The following is a 15,801-nucleotide window of genomic DNA, read 5'->3' as shown; positions in this document are numbered from 1 at the left end:
GAAGTGGAGCACAAACAGTGAAAGATAACAGAATATGGTCTTGCAGGCTAAGTTACCTCTTTGTGTAATTTTCTGTAGTAGATCCTGTGAAAACCGCCAAAGGTATCAGTTTACTTTATTTCTTCTCAAGCTAACACCTGTTTTGGCACCACATTCAACTGCGTTATTAAACTGCGTTCCACAACTGCCTATTACAAGTTGCCAATGAAATTTTGCAGACTTTACAGGTTCTTCATCAGGTGAAACATCTGAGTAATTTCAAGGGAGACTCTTCTAGAGTTTGGATAAAGCTTTATTGTTATGGCTAGTCATAGATATGTAAAAAAGGAGATTTAAAACACACACACAGGAAGAAAAAAAACCCCACCCAAAAAACTTGTGGTCCAAAATGTGCAACTCTGTTACTATAGTTCACAAATCCTTCTAATATTTCTTCACGAAATCAATTGACGTTATGTTAACATTCACCATTAAATTAATTCTTCAGTCCTTCAAGGATGGTAAACAATTACATATTGATCTCTGGATGTCTTGTGTTTTCATGACTTATACATTTGAAGGATGCCCCTGGTATTAAGTGAAATAAGTTAGAGGCATTTCTTAATGTCAAGCTGCCTACCTCAATCTAAGCTATTTAAATGGCTTTTGTTCATTTTGTAAAATCAATGAGCACTTACTTTCCCAGTCATGTTGCACCATTGAAGTGAAGGAGAAGTTGCCTTTGTATTGTTGGTTTGAGGCCTGCTTTTCAGACATACAGTATTTCCTTACATTATACAAAGTCAAATCTTATATCGAAAATGTTGACTGTAATATCAGTGTACGCAGGGCTCAGATGAAGGTTTAACAGGGGCCAAAAAGAAAGGAAGGAAATCAGTAGTAAATGTAACTTTGATGCCAAGTGAAATTAACATGGAAGGGGCAGTTTCAATTCCCACATCCACAAGTCCTGTCTTCAGCATCCTGTTGCCTGACCGCATGCTGGTGCAGCAAACACACACACACACACACACACACACACACACACGACATCCTAGGAGTGTAGGAATTTAAGTATTGAGTTAAAAGATAAAATAGATATGGTAAAATAAAAGAAAAATTCCCTGGATGCCTAGATCCAGTTTTGGGGGCAAGTACTCTTTGGTCAGGGAACTCCAGCAGAGATTCAAAATTGCAAAATATGCAGCAAAGCAAAGCATGGAAATATAGGCTGTTAGAAGGGGACATTTTAAAAGTCTTCCAAAGTTCCCCAGTCCCCTATAAATAGTTACCTGTTTGGTAAGTTAAAATTGTTTACTTACTCTGACCTCTTCAGAGGTCAGATTCATGTCATTTTAGATTCATGCCCTTTTCCATACAGCAAGAAAAGATAGGCACTATAACTTAGGTTCTAAAACACATTTCTGGATTATTTGCCTGGAAACACAAATATGGCTTGCTTAAGCCATATGGAGCATCCAGCTTAGACCTCCTCACTGGTAGAATTCACATGGTGGAAAGGAGAAGACAATGTGCTTGGCCAGCCTTCTTCCCAAGCTGAGGAGAAGTGATCTAGCTAAGCCTTGGCAGGACAGCTTGCTCTATGGTCTTAACTCCTCCATGCATGAATTAGATTGAAGTATGTTGGATATACGAGGCTGATTTATCCCACAAGGAATGCACAGGTGGAGAACCTGATGTGGGATGTAATCCATTGGAGCAGTCAAATACAACATTCCTTGTTTCCCTAGAGTGGGCACAGGCAGGGGGATGTTACTCCAGTCAGTATAGCTTCCTGTTCCACTGGTCTGGAGTGTCCTCCCCCTGCATGTGACCAGGGGGATGGGTCTGACCCTGGCTGACTCCATAAAAGAGCAGAGTCACACAGCCATCTTTCTCTCTTGATGCCATGCTGCTCTCCTGCAGCCATTTTGTTTTCTTGATGCTGTTCTCTTAATGTATTTTGCTTTCTGCTGGCTCTTAGCCAGCAGCACATGGGCTCAATCCCCATATGGGATGAACTCGCACTATGTTTTGTAACCACAAGCTAAAGTCTGCCTTCAGGGATCATACTGTGAACTGAATGTGAGTAAACGTCTTGTTACTTTTAAGGAAAGACTCTTCTGTCTTTATTCTTTTAAGAGGGATCAAAGGGGACACCAGGAATAATCCAGTCTCATCAAGCCAGACTGGATTGCTTAACTAAAGAGATTTGAATGAATCTGCAAATTAGCATCCTGCTGTATTGAGGCGAATCTGCTCTGCTTGAGAGCCAGTGTAGTGTAGTGGTTAAGAGCAGTAGTCTCGTAATCTAGGGAACCGGGTTCGCGTCTCCGCTCTTCCACATGCAGCTGCTGGGTGACCTTGGGCCAGTCACACTTCTTTGAAGTCTCTCAGCCCCACTCACCTCACAGAGTGCTTGTTGTGGGGGAGGAAGGGAAAGGAGAATGTTAGCCGCTTTGAGACTCCTTAAAGGGAGTGAAAGGCGGGATATCAAATCCAAACTCTCCAAACTCTGCTACATGACTCACTAGCGTGAGTGAAGGAAGGATAATATTTAATCAATCTATCCTACTATCCTTCTCACAATCTCACACCTGAGTCCCTCTAGGTGTTGCTGGGCTCCACTGTCCACCATCCTTGACCATTTCCCTAACTAGCTGGAACTGATCAAAGTTGGCATTCAACACCAATCTAGAGGGCCATATCTTCCTGTAGGAGTGGATACATGATTGCAGATTCCAGCTCCCAGGTTGTCTGGGATTTGGTAGCAGTCAGCTACCATGATGCTGATGGGTAGGGCTATGGCAGCACAGTGCACAAGTGAAAGTCAAATCTCATGTCCTAAATTGGTGAACAGCACAGAAAAAACACATATTAATAAAAAACATGCAGTGAGGAATTATATCTTGTTTTCACTCTTTCTAAATCACTAAAGCAGTGCCGAGATATTTGCCTTTCTCCCTTAATATTTTCCAGAATTGTTCCTTACATGACAAGAATTGAGAATCTGCCAAGCTTGATTTATTGGTATATAATTAGAAGGGTAAGACACATTATTCAACTCCCCAAACAAAATTCAAATATCTAATTCAAAGAACCATCACCTGAGCAGCTAGAAGCTCCGTCTGCATAATGAAATCCCTTGCTGCCTTTTAAATATCCAGGAAATGTAATGAGGACATCTCAGAATTAATAAGAAAGCCATTTCACTATTAGTTGTAATATCTACTGTAATGCCTTTAGCAAAACAGTTCTTCTTTGCAAAACAGAACACATTTTAGAAACAAAAACAACAAAAAACCCAAAACATGAGAGCAAACACTAATTTTGGCATTAGCTGGAAGGAAATCAAAATAAGACGGATTTCAAAAGAAATTGCATCTAACAGTGTTAAGCTGCATTCAAAGTTCTTCTCTATTTGGCATGAGAGGCGGGGCTGGATGAGGCACACATGTCCCTTAGGCTGGACCAAAACAGGTCCCACCACTCTCCACCTGGAAAGGGATGCCAACATCACACCTCCTGTGAAGAACTCTCTATTTCAGCCACAAACACAATTCTCACTGGCAGTACCCTACAGAATTTTCCCAAATGGGGTGTTCCATAGGCAGGGGAGGTGCTGAACCAACCAGAGACCCACCAAATCCCAAGCTGGTATCACTGCCATTACTTGATGGCATCAGACTCAATCCAGGCCTACTTGCTACACCAACTCCAGTTAGAGTTTTCCCTGTCCCCACAGGTTTCTGCCCCATCTGGCTTGAGCATCAGGTCTACACTGCTCCAGTAAGCCCCACTGCTAACTAGCCAGAGTGAGGTTTGCTGTGTCCAGTAAGAACTCTGTCCCATAGTATGGCTGCTAAATATGTTGAGTGGCAGTATTAGATAAGAAACAATATGAAAATAGGTATAGACCAGGCTTCCTGAACCTCGGCCCGCCAGATGTTTTGAGACTACAATTCCCATCATCTCTGACCACTGGTCCTGCCAACTAGGGATCATGGGAGTTGTAGGCCAAAAACATCTGGAGGGCTGAGGTTGAGGAAGCCTGGTATAGACAAAGTTAGTGGCTGAAGGATTGAGAGGACTCGTTTCATGTCCAATCCTGATATATAACTTATTGTGAGTTCCAACAGATGCAATCCTTGTTCAAACATAGAAGGGCCTATAAACAACAAAAGGCGGTGAAATGTTATCCAAGGAAGAATAGAAATATTGACGTAAATAAATATCAAAAATAAAAGTTGACACTATTGGGGTGGCAGATAAAAGTGCATTCATGTTTCATTTTTAAAAGTTCAGAAAGCAGTAAATCAAAGAAACATTTGAATATTTAAAATCCGCTCATATAGACGTCACTGCATAATCCAGGAGGAAGGGAAATTCTGTTTTCTGTCATAGGTGTATTTATATCATTCCTTAGATGACTCGGTGCACCATCCATTCTAAACTTAATACTCATCATTGACAGGCATGAACAATGCTAAGCTGAACCCAGAATTTGGGCCTAATTCATGCATAAAAGAGAATTAATGAAGTCAAGACAGAAAAGGCTATCAATGGCTGCCATCCATGATGGTTAGGCTCATAATGCTTCTGAAGACCAGCAGCTGAAAAAGCATGTTCTCCCTAAAATGAGAGCATGTGTTGCAGTGGGGTCTGCCAGGCCAACCCTCTGTTGCCAGGCAGGTTAATGGTGATTGCCTGAAGCAACGATTGGATGACCGGGTTGCTGAGGCAAATTGCATGTTGCAAATTGGGTGGGTGGGACCACTCTGCTTTTGCTTTCTCTTTCACTGAGTGCATCAGATCACCCACCCACCCTGTGTTCTGGTTGACCTTGCTATGCCTGTCATGGGGTCATCTGCCGTTGGGGCAGGGGCCTAGTAGGAATTTTGTCCATTTGGCTGATTGGCTGGTGCCATTTGGTTTTTGCCTACTACTTAGCAATTTGTCACAACTTGTAAGGTTGAGGTTAGGCACTGGGTATAAAAAATGGTGGAGGAGGAGTCAGGATAGGCTGTGCCTGCCCCTCCAGTGGTGGTGTGGAAGGGAATTCCGTTAAAGGAATCCTGAGGCTTGCCACAATTTCGTCCAATCCCTGAAATGGGACCAGTTCAGAAAGTCGGTTCTGTCCCAGGCGGGGGGGGGGGGGGGACAGATAGTTATAACCAATGCCTAAGCAACCATTCACAGATTATGTATTTTAATAAAGTTGTGGCCAAAATTATGCCAAAAACCTTAAACAAAAATTACGTGTGATTTGTGAATTTTTTTGAGGGGTGGCTTGGGGACCTCCACACGCAACTACAAAAGGGAAAAAATGATCTCGTGCTCAGATCCTGCTTTCAAGTTTCCCACAGACATTTGGTTGGCCACTGTGAAAAGTGGATCCTCATTTGGATGTGCCATTGGCCTGATCCAGCAGGCTCTTCTTATGTTTTTAGACTGTCCATAACAGTTAGTGTTGGACAATGAGGTATCAAAATGAAATTTAGTGCAGGAGGCTTATGGAAGCTGATTGAATTTGATGCCCCTTTCTTCCAAGTGGAACATGTAGGGAAGATCCGCTTGCCTGAACTAATTTTATTGGGACGGAGTCTGAGGAACTGAGGCAAATAGTGATGACAAGAGACCCAAGTTCTAGGCCTTGTTGTTGTTGTTGTTAATTGGTGCCCGACCTTGGCAGACCCACTTATTTTGTTTAAGGGAACCATTTTCTGCAACAATTTAATTTCCCCGTTGATAATTTTGAAATGCATTTGCTGGGGAGCTGAAGATGGGAGAGTACTGTTGCAGCCCTGTTTAGGGAAGTTTTTCATGTTTGATGTTTTATCAATTTAATAATAATAATGATAACAACAACATCAACAACAACAACTTTCTGTTGGGAGCCACCCAGAGTGGCTGAGGAAACCCAGCCAGATGGGTGGGGGTATAAATAAATTTATTGTTATTATTATTATTATTATTATTATTATTATTATTATTATTATTATTATTTTGTGGGCTTCCCATGGCCATCTGGTTATCCACAGTAACAGAATGATTCTGACCCAAATGAAGTTTTTGTCGGCTGCAGCAAGGCCTTTCTTATGTTTCTACACACATTTAGGATAATAATTTTGTGAAAAGGGAAGGACATGGAAAATGTACTGTATGTGGTATTTCTGTGAGGAGGGATATCAAGAATAAAATCGGAGACCTCAAAATGAACACTGCTGCACACATTTAAGATAATACTCTAGCATTTGTTTGTTAGAATTATATTTGACCTTTCTGCTGTTATGTTGAAGACAGCTATCCCCCTTCCTCTTCATTTTTGTCCTTTCTAAATTGCATTGTAACCTAATGACTATTACTAACAACCCAAAACTGTGGTAGCAGGATATTACATAGTACCATATAAAAAGGGAAATAGATGAAAGGTAGTAAGAGGAAAAAATGGTGGCACATCAACTTAAATAAAGAAATCCTTATTTTCCGAACTGGGATGGATGGTGAGCAATCAGCAGCAAAGTCCAATATATATATATGGAAATAAGAACCCACCAGATGACATAAGACCCCATCAGATGACATAAAAGCATTCTGGAGCCTCTAGGTTTTCCATTGCTGGGTTATTGAAATCCTAGCTGCAGCTAACATCCATGTCCAAAGTTCATTAGAGTCAGTGCTTTTTTAAAAATAATAATGTGTAGGGGTACTCTCATTTGACTCAAGAAAAATCACCATTTAGTAGTTCAAATTGGGAAAAATAAATACACTAAATGGACAAAAGTACAAAGATTCACAAAATGTTTAGGGGTATGCGTACTCCTGCGTACCCCAGAAAAAAACACTGATTAGAGTGACAAGCCTTCATGTCACTAATCCAGATATTTAGTAAGGACAGTTGTGGAGAGGTCTGAACAGGTGATTTAATTATTTTAGATATTTATTTCACTCTTCTGATACGATTCCCCAATTTGTCTCCCATCCCCATTTTCAACAAGTGCAGGAATCTCTCTTTGAAAATTCAGATATTGGAATTTAGGTTGGTGGACAAAAATTGATCACCACCATCCATTTCAAATATCAACCCTAGCTTAACTAGGACACCCACTTTTCAAAGGAGGGATGAAAAATAGATTGCAAGAAGTGAGACATTAAATAAAATGTCACTGTGTTGAGTCTTCCCGTTCATACCACCTTTTCCAGTATAGTACTTTCCATCCCTGTTTCCCTCAGTTTTCCATGCTCAGTCCACATTTAATTTTCTTTGGTTCCTCCACCCTAGTCACTTCTGAAAACTTTGGCTTATTTGTTTGTAATGCAACATCTCTTTTGAACACTGAGAAATTTAGATGGAACCTGGTATGCATGTCCTGCTTCTGGAAAAATATATTAGCGTTGCCATATTTCAAAAAGTGAAAATCTGGACACAAAAGCTGTTGGAGTTTTTGAGCTGGGGGGGGGGGATTCACCAAAAAAACAACACTTCTGAGATTTTTGGGGATTCCACCAGGATGCTGTTTTTGATGGATGAATCCTGTTGTATGACAGCCGTATAATATAGAGCAGAACACAAAAATTCCCTTTGGCCCTGAAACAGCATCATGGAACTTGGTCTATATATATTTATGGCAGGGATGCTAAAGGAATTCAACATTGTGAATTCCTATGCAAAAGATGTAATGAACACCTTTTGCTCTAATACGCAGATCAGAACTTGGTTATCCAGCGGATTTCTCACTTCTCTGAAAAGTTCCAACAAAATTCTTAGCAGTTTCCATGTATCAGAATGTACACTTAAATAGTGCATTCTGTGATAAAGCAATCATTTAGACACATATTTTATGAGAGGTCTTTAAAAAAGAAGAATTTGTTGATGGTGGAAATGAAATTCAGCTATGGGTGTTGTCATGAATGAGCCAGCCACCAAGGAAGGTTTGCAGCCAACCCCTTCTGAAGGTTTGCAACCAGATCCCAGTGAAGGTTTGCAACTAGTGAAGAAAGCTGCCAGGAACAGAGAGGGTTAACTGCCAGGCAGGATGAGCATCAGCGAGTGCCCACTCTCCCGCCCCTTGGAATGCCAGTGGTTAAGAGAATGGCTGGGAGTGAGCCGGAACCCAGCCAACACTCTACTGGCGCGAGATTGGAGCTGAGCCAATCCCTCCTTAGAATAGGCTAAGGGGAGGGCTATTAGTCCGGAAACAAGGCAAAAGGCGCAAAGTGAGAAAGTTCAGTATCTTCTGTAACCGGAAGGAGTCTTCAGAAGGGTCATCATGATTGGTGAGACTGGCGGCTTGTTAGAGCCATCCGGAGAACTCTGTTTGTTTTTGCAATAAATCTTCCTTTTTAATTAACTACGCTTGCTGTGTTATCAAGACAGGAACCGGGACTTCTGACCGGTATGCGAGTGTACTTCCTTCAAGCTCTGCACATGCTCGCTCACACGCACACACGCATGTGCTTATTTGTTGCAGTCCTTCCGTTCAGTTTTAGTTTTGATAAGAATGCATGAACAATGGGTACAGTGCTCCGGGGATATTTCTTTTGCAAAGCCAACTGACATCGCACAATAATGTTTTGGGTCATTTGCACTGCATTGTCTTCTCAACTGCAAAAATCACTGCTCAAATCTGCTCAAATTGTGCCCCACTATGTGAACGTTTGAGCCTGTGACATGATTTTAAAGCTGCATTGGGGGGTATATTCTGACACTCAGCAATGACAATCTGTATAACACACTACAAATTTGGAGCCAATAGCAATGTGATTTGCCGTGTGTCCAATTTATTTACAGTGTTTTGAGTGCTCTCATACTATGAGATTTCTCATATCAAATGCTTCCATTTTCCCACTTCCAAGTGAGTTTGGATATATTCAATAAACAGCACAAGGAAATAAGTATTAAATGTAATCTTAAAACCACAGGCAGATATTTTATTATAAAAAAGCAGCAGAGAATTTTATCAAATCTTCCACAGAAATCTTTAGTAATGAAAAAAATCAAACAATAAAGTACGGGGGACATAAAAAAGTAATATCTGTGTATGAACATAGCAAGGAGATAAAACAACATTGGAAATTTACAATATAAACCAGCTGAATGCTGCTTAGCTATACAAATCCACAACTTATTTCCTATAGGCTTTTTCCTATTTCCTATCCCACCGGTGAGTTACGATATACAGTATTAGAAGCTCAGTCTTCTTTTGAGGTTTTTAAAAAATATATAGAGATCCCACTTCAAGCAGGAGGTGTGTCACACCTAGAAAGTGGATTCTGAGAGTGCTTAGTCTTAATTCTTTATTGAATTTAGAACAAAATGGCCCCATTATAGATCCCCTTTCCCATGATAGACTGTTCTGCTAGATACCATGTTCTTGCACATATGTTCTTAAAGAGAAAGAATATATGAGAGAGAAAGAAAGAAAGAAAAAGGGAGGGAGGAAAATGAGACACACATAGAGACAGAGGGTAGATCTACACACAGGGGCGAAAACGCTATAAATAAGTCATAAATTAAATCGTTATAACAAAAGAAAAAACTCTATGTAAAATCACGTAAAATGTTTTTTGCTCTACATCTGCATCTGGTGTTGCATGTTTAAATGTTGTTTTTTGACTAATGTAGCTGAGTCCAGACTCAGAAATATATAAATTTCTGTCCTGTCCATCTAATGCCTATGTATAAAACATTACACCTTTCTACTCTTCTCTGAAATTAGTTATTTTCTATTTTTGATGGGTGAGGATCTCTATTTTGTATCTACTTGGCCTCTTCGGGAGATGCCAGGGATTAAATTTACCCATTCAGTTGTTACTCAGGGCATTTTGGCGACCATCCTTCTGGTCCTGGCTGATCATTTTATTTTGGCCCATCATTTTGGGGCTTTATTGGTCTGGCTCTATGCCTGGTAATAGATTCCCTTCTGCCAAAAGAAATACTTGTTGCTTTTTCTTGTCTTTCTTTATTTACAACTGGCTTAGGAAAAAGTGCATTTTCGCCTCTTATTGCATCTTGCTGCAACAAAGTTTGAGACCTCTCTGCTTAAAGTCAATTTCTCTTGGATCTGTTTGTGGCGATTGTTTCCGAGTTTCTGTGCAATACGATTAATTTCATTACTCCTAGATGCACGGATCCCCTTTAGCTCTTGTTGTTTCTACCCAAGATCTCATTATCTCCTGGTTTCCAACCTCCTGGATTCATAACATGCCTTTCATTGCTGCATGTATTTTACACATAAAAATTGAACTTTTTTTTTATTGCTCTGGGACTGATTTCAAGAGAGATGAAATTTAATGTTTTGAAATATGCAATAAATTATCACATGCACAAAGGGAACGTTGGGCATGAGGAGAGAAATGTAAAGCCACACAAGAAGGCAAAATATTATTATTTATTATTTATTATTTGGGAGTGCATGTTTGAAACCATCCATTATCAATTCGGAGTCACTGCTAATTGCTGCCACTGTGTGGAAATCGTAAAATGCTTGGCTGGATGTCATTAAAATAGCCAGAGGGCCAGTTGAAACTAGTTGACAGCTCATTTGCAAGCGACTGGAATCACACAAGACTACCACCAAGTTTGCTCTTTGGCAGCACTGCTGCAGAGATGCTTCTCTGCATGAGCTTTTACCTTACAGGTAAAGGCCGCATGTGATTGTCCCAGTGACATTGCAACGAAGTGCATGACCATGGCTGCTTAAAACTGGGACCTTTTTGACCAAAGAAATAAAATGGTACCCCTGTGAGAGAACAGCTAAGCCACAAACCTAGAGGCAGACCCATGCAGTTCTAAGGAATTCACTTCAGCTTATGAATCTGCCTTGTGTCAAATGAAAGAAGAAGAAGAAGAGTAGTTTGGATTTGATATTCCGCCTTTCACTCCCCTTAAGGAGTGCCAAAGCGGCTAACAATCTCCTTTCCCTTCCTCCCCCACAACAAACACTCTGTGAGGTAAGTGAGACTGAGAGACTTCAGAAGAAGTATGACTAGTCCAAGGTCACCCAGCAGCTGCATGTGGAGGAGCAGGGAATCAAACCCGGTTCACCAGATTACAAGTCCACCACTACACCACGCTGGCTGAATCAATGAAATCAGTGAAATGAAATCAGGCAGATGGTTGTCCAAAGCCACAGACAGAGGTCTTCCTTAGCTTACCCTTTGTCTTGCCAAATGCAAGGTGTTTTTTAAAAAAAGAGATTCGGAAGTAATACAAAACACAAGTGAGTGAGAAGATTAAAGATGTTATTCTAAGCAGCAAGCAATATATACATACCAAGCAAGAACTTCAGTCTGCCATTTGGAAGCCCTCAAGAAGCGGCAAAGTGATTCCCCCAGATAGCCTCAGTTTGCATGGCTCTGCAGCTGTCAGTCCGTGCAATCTGTCAATTCTGCCCCAAACCATCAAATTTATAGATAGCTAGCCTGTGTGACTTATCCGACCGGCTACGTGCAGATACTTCATTACTGGCTATGTGCAGATTATTCATTAGCCACCTCCTCCCAATGCCTCACTTTCCCAAAATAATGTCCAACATCAAAGAAGGTACTCATCACTATCACTTCCTCCTAACTGATTAGGACATTATAGGCTGTTCTCATGCCATCAAAGAACTTAGGTAAAATACCCCTGGATGGTTAAGTCCAGTCAAATGTGACTATGGGGTTGCGGCACTCATTTCGCTTTCAGGCCAAGGGAGCCGGCGTTTGTCCACAGACAGTTTTCTGGGTCATGTGGCCAGCAAGATCAAACTGCTACTGGCGCACGGAGGGCTGTGACGAATGCCAGAGCACACAGGAACGCTGTTTACCTTCCCACCACAGTGGTAGCTATTTATGTACTTGCACTGGTGTGCTTTCGAACTGCTAGGTTGGCAGGAATTGGGATAGAGCAACGGGAGCTCACCCCGTCATGGGGATTCAAAACGCTGACCTTCCAATCAGCAAGCCCAAGAGGCTCAGTGGTTTAGACCACAGTGCCACCAGCGTGCCTACATCAAAGAGTTTAAGAGACAAGGAGAGGGAGAAGGAACAGAGGCAGGAAGGGGGCAACCAAGTCAGATCACGAACTCCTCAAAATAAAATTTATCTTCTGGATAGATTGCCCATACACCCTTACAGATCCTTTCCAACAAAGATTCACGTACCAGAAACTCCCTGCATGCAAAACTACCTTCTTCATGTGCCTCGTCCTTGAGAGGTCTGTAGGATGGCAACATGAGAATGGGCCTTCTCTGCAGTGACTTCCTGTCTGTGGAATGCTCTCCCCAGGGAAGGTCACCTGGCGCTTTCTTTATACATCTTTAGGCACCAGGCAAAAACATTCCTTTTTAACCAGGCATTTGGTTGATTTGATTGACATTCTATGACCTTCTAAAATGTGGGTTTTATTGGAGGGGTTTATTGAGTTGTTTTTATTTTGATTATGTATTTTGTGGTTTTTTATATTTTGATTTTATTCTGTGCACCACCCTGAGGGTATAGGGGGGTATATGAATTCAATAAATAAAATAAAATAAATAAATCAGGGATGGCTTACCTGTAGCTCTCTAGGTATTGCTGGCCTATGAATCCCACCACCCCTGACCACTGGGCATGCTGGCAGGTAGGTAAGTCAGATATTTTTGAGCTTTTAGTATGCCTTGCAAATGCTTTGAGTGTGGTGCACATGTACATAGCCTTCAATCTATTTTGCATTGCTTTCTCAGCAGATATTTTGCATTGTATCCAATTTTGCTATATAATGTTCACTGCTGTATCTTTGATAACACTGGTGGGGGGGAGCATTTTTATTAATTGGTCCATGAGTTATCTACTTTTCTTTCCTCCCATTTATTTTTTCAGTACTGAACCAGATGGGGGAAATTCTCGTTCAGTATACGGTCTCTATACTTTTATAACCTATAGGAGTTATGGGAATAGGACTTTCATTCCGCACAGTTACACTGTGAGTCTCTGACTCACACACATTAAATAAATGTGACTGTTAAAAAAGAAGAAGATGATATCCCTGGTGAAACAAATCATGATGCCTGCCTGGATCGAGTTTTCTCCCTACTTAAGGTGAACATACAGCACAAGGAAGACTTATTATGCATAAACAGACACTGAGCTGTCAAAGGAGGAGGAACCTCAAGTGCCAGACTAATATTTTCAGATGCTTGGGGAATCAGGCAGAGACTTCAGACATATTCTAAGGCTGTGATAAATAATTTTCTCTATCAATCGCTCTTCAGGTGCCTTCCGATTCTCCTTTGTAAATTACTATTTTATCCGGCAGGAAATGATGCCTTGATATTTTTCTCTCACTCTTTACAGCTGGGAGAAGAAAGACTCCTTGGAGAAGCCATGTGATCAGCAGAGGGATGCAACTAACAGCTGCAGCAATGCCCTTGGGATACTGGCAAAAACAAGCTACTTCTTCTGAAAGCTGATTGGCAGTTTTGTTCTAAATCCCAGCCGTTGAGGGCAGTCATATTTGCCCAGTCACTATGATGGCTTTATTTCCCCCTACTCCAAGAAGAGTGGGAAACCTCAGGCCTGGAAATAAATACTCCAGGATCACTGAGTAGGCAGTTACAGCATAGCACTGCTAGTGAACAACCTAATCCTGTATATATTTAATGTGAAGTAAGTGCCACCATTCTCGATGGAGCTTACTTTGAGGAACATGAGAGCCGGTAGTGCTGTGGTCTAAACCACTGAGCCTCTTGGGCTTGCTGATCAGAAGGGCAGCAGTTCAAATCCCCATGATGGGGTGAGCTCCCATTGTTCTGTCTCAGCTCCTGCGCAAGTAGATAAATATGTACCACTGCGGTGGGAAGGTAAATGGCGTTTCCGTGCGCTCTGGTTTCCATCACAGTGTTCTGTTGTGCCAGAAGCGATTTGGTCATGCTGGCCACATGACGCGGAAAGCTGTCTGCGGACAAACACCAGCTCCCTCAAACTGAAAACAGAGATGAGTGTCGCACCCCATAGTCAAATTCGACTGGATTTAACCATCCAGGGGTCCTTTACCTTACCACTGAATTTACATCCACATAAGCATGTTTGAATTTGTTTAGTGAGTAAATATGTGCTACCTTCCAACAGATGAAAATAGAAATATTTGTCATTCCCCTCAACTGACCCTCTTCAACCCCTCCCCCACTTTATGTTCCCCACACCACCAGCACTTCATTGATGGGACACAGCACACATGCCTTCCACTGTCCTGAGAAAACACCTTAATCCTGATTTTATTTTATTATTCGGTCGACCAAAATGAAGTACACATGCTGTCAGGGGCTGGGCAGAGGAGGAGAGGAAGTGTGGTGAAGACTGCCTTCCCATCCTTATCCTTCCAAGGAGGAGGAAGAGGAAGACAGTGTAGATTTACAACAGGGGTGTGCGGAAGGTCACAGTTCAGAGGCAGATGAGGGGGAAAGTTGGGAAATCATGGGAGAGAAGGAGCAGGCAGAGCATGAGCAGCAGCTGGCTGATAAGTTGTCACTAGAAAGCATTCCAGACCATCCATCTCCCAGAACCTGGTGAGCCTTAAAAGTAGGAGAGCAAAGAGCTCAAAGTCTTCTTCTTAGTGGAAGAGGAATTCAATAATATGAAGCACCTATCATTCCTATGCTGGACCACAAAGCCATCATCCTAGCCCCCTCACTTGTAAAGCTTAGATCCTCACCATACTCATCCAAATCTTATTCCTGGTTTCTTATCTTCTTCTTCTTGGTTATTTTTTCAAACACAGGGAAAAGGCTGCTATAGAGTGGATAAAGGAAATGTGGTTATATGAATCAGTCCCAAAGTCACACATGAAGTTGGTTATTTGATATGTACAGGGTTGTGAATGTATATCTATTGGCCTCAACTTGATGGGTTGCAAACTGGCAAACCAATCTAAAACTTTCCCTCAATAGTAAAAGTTAATATATTTCCCAAAATAAAACTATTCATCACCTGTTATGGTGATCCATCTTGACAGTGCTGAGATGCAGTCTGACTGTTACCTGTTTTTGGCTTTACCAAGACTTTAAGCATGTCCTCTTTGTGACATCACACATGACATTAGAATGGCATGTTTGCATTCAACCTAGACTATCTCCATGCCAACAGCAATGCCCAGTAAACTTCTGCAACCAAGTAACAATCAGCCTGACTACCCAGTTGTTTCTCTCTAGACTATTGGATGTTTATTTGTTGCTCTCATAATCAAAGGTTGAAGAAGAGCTTTGTATGATCTGAAAACCTGCTTCCACTGTTAAAGAAAACATTGTCAGGGACTGGGCAGAGGAGGAATGGTGGAGACCTCCTCTCTATCCTGACCCTCCCAGGAAGGAGGAAGAGTGAGATAGTATAGATTTACAACACGGGTTTAAGGGAGGTAGCAGCTCAGAGGCAGATGAGGGGTAAAGTTGGGAAATAATGAGAGAGGAGGAGCAGGCAGAGTTGGAGCAGGAGCTGGCTGACACGTTGTCACTAGAAAGCATTCCAGACCCTCCATCTCCCAGAACCCAGGAAGCCTTAAATGTAGAAGAGCAAAGAGCTCTAAGACAGAGGGCACATAGCAGTACCCCTAGAGGAGGTGGTGGTGATGATGATGAATGAGGAAGTTGGAAAGACGGGTGTGTGTGGAAATTCACTCAGGACAACACCATTATCCAAGAGGCTGGCTTCTATAGCTTCTCTAAAGTGTGAAATAAAAAAGGACTGTAATAAACTTTTGCTTGTCTTTATACTTTTCTGGGCAACCAGCCGGGAGCTGCTGACAGCTTCCTGACACACGCCGATGAATAGATTAGATGCAGACATATAAAGGTGTGTGGTTTTTTA

At 41.7% G+C, this 15,801-nt stretch overlaps 1 long non-coding RNA gene across 1 annotated transcript in view; it reads right to left on the bottom strand.

Moving 5' to 3' along the window:
* The window catches only part of LOC308593934, a 373,867-nt gene extending 358,861 nt beyond the window's left edge, over window positions 1-15,006 (bottom strand). Inside the window, exon 1 of the long non-coding RNA XR_014011092.1 lies at window positions 14,929-15,006. This is a non-coding gene — a long non-coding RNA (uncharacterized lncRNA). The remainder of the gene's footprint in view (window positions 1-14,928) is intronic.
* Between the last annotated feature and the right edge of the window lie 795 nt (window positions 15,007-15,801).

Source organism: Podarcis bocagei (genome assembly GCF_964188305.1).
Source record: "Podarcis bocagei genome assembly, chromosome: 8".
In the NCBI taxonomy this organism is placed as follows: domain Eukaryota; kingdom Metazoa; phylum Chordata; class Lepidosauria; order Squamata; family Lacertidae; genus Podarcis; species Podarcis bocagei.
The sequence above is the reverse complement of the archived record's forward strand: the minus strand, read 5'-3'. Positions and strand labels throughout refer to the sequence as shown.